The following is a 6,747-nucleotide window of genomic DNA, read 5'->3' on the forward strand; positions in this document are numbered from 1 at the left end:
TGTGATACTGTCTATTATATGCTCATTAGATGTGAGTTCCCTTCTACCTTATGTCAGATAATTGCAATAACTGCCTAATTGGTATGATATCTCAGGTTACTCATCTATTCAATATATCCTATAAGTCACTTTTTTAGTATTTAAATGAGACTTTGAGGACTTGCCCATATTGGAAAACCATTAAGTAAAATACTTAAGTGTAAACTTCTTATCCAGGTCTTCAAGGTCCTCTCCCATACGACTCTCCCTTTGCCTACATGAACCCTCTGGCCCACTTGACAAGTCTTGCTATTTTCTAAAATTAGTTTAATATTTTTTTCCTTGCCCTTGAATATTACGTTCTGCTATACTACAATATCCCCTGAATCTTCTCTAACAATTGGAATCCTACCTAAGTATTACGTAATATGTTAATTCAACCAAAAGACAGTTTAGATGGACCACTACTTGCCAGACACAATAGCAGTTGATAGTCATTCAAAGAGATTATATGGCTGCTTGCTCTCAAAGAGTTCACAGTTTGAGCAGGAGAGTAAAACATAAAGCAAAGAAATGAGTGGAGAATATTCAATAAGGAAATCACTGATAGGAAGAGGCTTTAAATTCTAACACCGTAATGAGAATAAAGAGGAGAAGCTTCAAGAAGGAGGGATCCTTTATCTGAATCTTTATTTAATAATAAGCAAATGTTTGACAGTTCATAGGAATGAAGACATTGTAGATGAAAAAAGTTACAGGAGCAAAGGTACAGATATTAAGAGATATTGTTAGGTAGTTAGTCAGGCATGAACAACAGGAGCCAAGGCCCAGCTCTGTAACCATAGAAACTTCCCTTGAAGACCTTCCTTAAGGACCTCGCAGAAATACCTCCCTTTTAGGGTTATAAATTAGCCCAAATCCTAGAGCACAAAGGCTATAAAAGCTGCTGGATAAACCAGTTGCAAACACATGCGCAGGAGGTACTGCCTATAACTTCAGCCTCATTATATCATTATTATAATATCATGACTATCCCTGGAAGTTCATAAATCTAATTATAACAGACTGAATTCTGGGTAAGGACATGCGCAGTAGGCAAAGTTATATAGCAGCCAACCCGTCAGTCAACATAGCCTCACATAAGGATCATCTAGGACCTCCCATCATGGCCCCAATATAAACAGACCTTCTCATTTCTACGTTTTTTACAGCCCTCCTGGCTGGAAACCTGCCCCTCCCCTTGGGGTATACTATCTTATCTCTTCACCTCCTAAATTCCACAGAACTGCAATCTTTCTTAGTGCGACCCCTCTCCTTCTAAAATGTACTTTCAATAAATCTTACTTTTTCTAAATCTCGTCGACCTGTAATTCTTTGCTGCATTGGCAGGGGAGAACCAAGGAACAACACACAATCCCACCATCCACTATCCACCTCCTCCCTCATGTCACTGGGGCGACACCAGATTTCACATCACCCCAATGGTGCCACTATGCTGTGTATTTACAAAACAGCACATATTAGAAAGGGAGTCATAGTGTAAGATGGACATGGAAAAGGAAAGATAAAAATCATATCACTGTATTTTGCAATCAAAAAATGATATAGGCAGTCTCGAATATTAGAAATGTTGACCAAGTTTCTCCTGTCCACCCCCTTGTCACCACAATTCTTCCTTCTTCCTTTGCCGTCAGTTACCTAGATATCATAAAATCTGAACTCTTCCTCTGTATCACTATCAAGCTGCTTCCTCATCCCCACCCCTACTATCCAATGGCAAATTTTTTTTTGTATTTGATCATTTTTGCCCCACTGATGTTGGAAGCACCTCTTTTTTAAAATTGTAACAGTTAATTCATTCAACAAATGTTTATTTGTAGTGTATTCAGTAGTGTGCCACCAGATCTCCCTTTAGGACCTAGCCACTCATTACCCAGCTTCCAGAAATGTTGGAACCTGATGAGTCACATCTGTGACGTGCTCACTAATTTAATTTTGTATGAGGAAGATGCTTTTTCCAATATTTGCTCTCTTTACAGGAGAAGTTAGCATGAATTAATTGGTACATGCATGGGTACAAAGGCCAATGCCCCTTGTCTGCACTCAGGACAGTGCTGAAGGTTCATGCTAGCTCCAGAAGAGCTTGTAGACTCAGTTAAGATGCAGTTTACATCTACATCTCAGCTCACTTTCTCCTTCCCAATTATGCTTCCCTAATCTCTAATAGGTATTAACTCTGAGAAACAAACTCCCAGATAAACTTCCTGAATGCAAATTTTAGAGTCTATTTCTCAGAGAATACAACTTACAAAATTATTCAATGCCAACCATATTTCCAAGAAAAAAAGCTCTGAAGAAGTTTTATTTATTATTAAGATCTTAATAGCACATCCAACATGCTATGGGCAGTGTGATATCTAGAGATGTCACAAAGAACAGGACCTGACCTGGGTCATGACAGTTCAGCCTCCCAGTTTTGGAGCCAGGATTGCCTGCCAAGGGGGAAGCCTGCTTGTTCTTCATTTTGCCAAATGCTCCAGCATTAAGTATACAATGGAGTGATCTTGTTTTACTCAGTCCAGTAATTTATAGATCTAGAAAGTTGTAAAATCACTTTTTTTCAGATGCTTTAAAAACAAAATTAATTTCCTGGTACCAAGGTGGTGATTATGGTTCTCTTTTGAAGAAGAGAGAAGGCTAGATGATGTCTCAAAGTTCTTTTCAGGCAAAAATTAATGTCAAAATTAATATTAAAATTTATGCATAGTTTTAAGCAAAAGCTATTTTAGTTTTGAACAAGAATGTGTTAAGGTCCTCAATAAATTTGCTTGGGGTATTTCCCAATATCAGGACTATTTATTGTGGGCAGGCATCATTTTCCATACATATTAAACCTACATCTTGGTACTATTTTTAATTCAGTTTTCTGACTAATAAGACTGTGTGGTGCTGATAGTCAATTATAACCTTGTGACCATAGATTTGTTATTTAAGAAGGGTCACTGAACAATGGCCATTAGTACTTCTATTAAAAGAGATGATAATGATTTTTCCCCTGACAAACAACAAGCCTGCTGTATCATCCTGGGTTTGCAACTCCAAAGGGTAAAATTAAAACATGTACGTTCTCTCACACCTGCATTATTTATCAAAATGACAGAATGGCCATTTTTTTACAGCTTAAAATGGCACATCAATGATAATTACTTTAATCTACTTTTTAGTATATCATAAGATGCTTGAATTGCTGATGTAATTTTGTAGTCCATCTTTATTTATAGTCAGAAGTCTCCCATGGTGCAAATATTCGTCATTCATAAAAAGCTAAGTAGAATATCTATTCATAGACTCTGTCAATGAAGAGCAGATACTCAATTTAGAAGGTAGAAGTGAAATAGGAAATAGAACTTACTATTTCCATCTCAAACTTTTCATGCTATCTTATAGATTAAACTTCGTGTAAATAAAGTCATTTCTCTTTTTATTAGCTTAGAGAAGTTCTCCATACTTTCTAACTCTTTCTCTGGGTGTATAAAAAGAGATCATTCATTTGCTATTCATTCAACAAATATTTATCTTGTATGTTCTATAAATTAGCATAAAGGAACATAAGTATAAAGCAGGGGTCTCCAACCCTCATGCCGAGACCAGTATTAGTCTGTGACCTGTTAGGAACCGGGCTACACAGCAGGAGGTGAGCAGTGAAACTCCATCTGTATTTGCAGCCACTCCCCAGTGCTAGCATCACCACCTCAGCTCCACCCCTATCATCAGGCATTAGATTCTCATAGGAGCACCAGTCCCTAGTGCCAAGAATGTTGAGGACTGTTGGATAAAGAACCTCATGGTATAGCAGTGACCTTAGCTGAATTTCTTCATTATTCTATACTAGTGATAGAAAAGTTGGCAATCCATAATTATTTTTTGAGTAAATAAGCAATACAAGGTCTCTGACTTCAACAAATGTATGACTTGATAGGAAAGTTACCACTTACAGAGCTTTTCATATGTGAAGAAGCCTGCTTTTCCAAGTTGTCACTCAGAATATGGCACAACTCCTGTCTGATCTTAGAATAATAAACTTAACACTGAGATTTCTTATTCTCTCCAACTCTACTCAAAGTGGGATGAGAGTCAGATCCTCTTCTTTGGGACACTGACCAGTGTGCCATTTGAATGCCCACCTCTCTGGCTTGCCTCTGTTTTTCCCAAGTCAGGAAGTGAGTAACTATCCTGGAACAAGAGTAGAGAATATTGTCTCAGAAAATTTTCTTTCAAATCTATTGTAAATTCAAAGATCGCTCTCTGAACTGACTCTTTCCTTTGTTTCTTTGCATTTTGCTATTATATCTCTTCTCTTAGACCTTAGAAGCCTAATATCTAAGAGGAAGAATGATGCTCTTAAAAAAAAAAAAACGTATTTGCATTTGTACAGGAAAAAAAAGGAAACAAATCCCTTTTGATTTCAAATGATAATTCAAACACAGTATTATTTCCATTTTATAGGTGAGGACATTGAGTCCTACAAAGGCTAGTAACTTGTTCATATTTACAGAGTTCATTGTTAACGAATTCAGTACTCAAATCTGTGTCTAACTTCCCCAAATTCTTTCTCTTAATTACAACACGACCAGTATTATTTCTAATTTTAGAGATGAGAAACCTAAGCTTAGAGAGATTCACTGATTTATTCACTATCACACTATTAACATACTGCAGAGCCAGGAGTAGAACCCAGATTTTCTACACTATATTTCCTACTACAGTGATATTTCCACACTGCCTACCCATTTTCTCATGCCTACCCATTTTCTCATGGAAAATCTCATGGATTTTCCATTCACCTAAAAAAAATGGTAGTCTTGGAACTGTGTCATGGAATTAATGGAGTTAATATTTCCAATTAGAGAAAAGATTTCATTATTTAATATTACTGTAAAATAGAACCTGTATTTCCACAGAAATCATCTACAATTATTTATTATTTTATTATTTGGTTTCAAAACAGATTTCAAGGCTACACATTAATAATACAATAACAATGGTGATTATATTATATATCTCAAACAATGCCACATGTAAATTTAAAGGTTAATGAATATTTCTATGGCTATCACAATAGAACAATGTCTTCAATGTAGAAAATGCTCTACTAATACTCTGATATTATGAAAAAGCTAGCACACCTCCTAAAGTGCCTACCACTTTCTGGGAATGTTTTTCTCCACAGCTGGATCTGGCCCTCAGAGCTGTTAGAGATTTATTGTAGATTCTCTGTATGAAAATAATTAACCTAAGGAGAGTAAACAAGGACAAGAGAGATTTTCCTTTGTAGACACAAACGTTTACATTTGACTCATGGTAACGAGGTAGTACTGACAGTCTAACTTTATTGAAAGAAAATCTTTTATATTTGCAGTTCACCAGCTGCTTATTTCCCTACCCCATTCAAAATTCACTGCTTTGTTTTGCTTTGTTTTGTTTTTGTTTTTAACAATCCCAAAAATCTCCACAACAATAACCACAATATCAAAACAACATTATAGCTTTGAGTTCGGGAATTTTCAAAGTGAAATCTCAGGTTTTCTTGGGCCATAATATTGTTCAGGGACTTTGTGTGGTCAGCGTTGTATAAGCATAGTTAGAGCTGAAAACTACATGTTAATTTTTTTTTTTGAAGAGCAGTAAGTAAATGTATATTCAAAGAATTGTTTAACTCAAAAAATTTCTCATATAAAAAAAGAAAAACTGAAAGCAGCAAAGTACACAGTTCTACAAACTAGACTGAGCAACTTATATGAGGTTATGATGTTATTTTTAATATTTGCATCTCACTCTAGCAATCTTATAATGTCTTCCTTGAGGGTATTTTTACTTTAATTAAATAAAAATCTATAACACTATGGAATTGATCTTTAAGAATATCAGCTAATATGTTACTGTTTTGTCCTCACTATTTCATGTTACACAAGTGGTAGTTGGTCATAGAATGTTTCTAAAGACTTCAATTCCAGTGACAAATAGCAGATATACCCTAAAAAATAAAAATAACTTAAAATGCTTAATAATGTATTAAAATCATTTTTAAAATAATTTCCTGAGAGAGCAAAAAATAAATAAATAAATAAAGTAAAGAATACTTTGGAACTGGAAAAAGAAAAGGAAATTTCTGTGAAATTAAAAAGCCTAAAGCCAGCTTTCTCCCAGGAATCAGCTGCTTAACCATGATAATTTCAGCTTCTGTTTTGTCAGTACTGCAGATCGTGGAGGATGAGTAATAAAATCAAGGACTATCCAAAGTGAAGGGCCTAACAGAAGATCTCTTCATAAAATTGAGATCTTGGAGGGTTGAATGAGAATTAAATCTAACCGAATGGTCAGCAAGTAAGCTTTCTTCCCTAAGGCTCTATAATAATTTATAAACACATTTTTGCTCTCAAAAATCTTAGTTTTTCAGCATAGATTCTCAGGTTAGCAATGACATCTAGTGAAACCCAAGAAAAATGCTCTCCTGTCTATGGCCATGCCACAATGAACAAGTCTGATCCCGTCTGATCTCGGAAGCTAAGCAGGGTCAGGCCTGGTTAGTACTTGGATGGGAGACCATCTAAGAAGAGCAGGTGCTGTAGGCATAAAAAACACAAAATGAAAAATAAGGAATTGTAAGCTGACAAGGTCCTTGCAATCTGTGAGGTAAACCAAGGGTTGCCTTGCCTAAAAAGATAAAATAAAATAAAATAAAATAAAATAAAATAAAATAAAATAAAA

The 6,747-nt window shown here is 35.5% G+C and overlaps 1 pseudogene; it reads left to right on the plus strand.

Annotated features, from left to right (window-relative positions):
- Positions 1-6,492: 6,492 nt before the first annotated feature.
- Positions 6,493-6,611, plus strand: LOC112469370 (annotated as a pseudogene).
- Positions 6,612-6,747: the final 136 nt, after the last annotated feature.

The sequence above is a fragment of the Pteropus alecto genome, unplaced genomic scaffold (assembly GCF_000325575.1).
Source record: "Pteropus alecto unplaced genomic scaffold, ASM32557v1 scaffold146, whole genome shotgun sequence".
Taxonomy (NCBI): domain Eukaryota; kingdom Metazoa; phylum Chordata; class Mammalia; order Chiroptera; family Pteropodidae; genus Pteropus; species Pteropus alecto.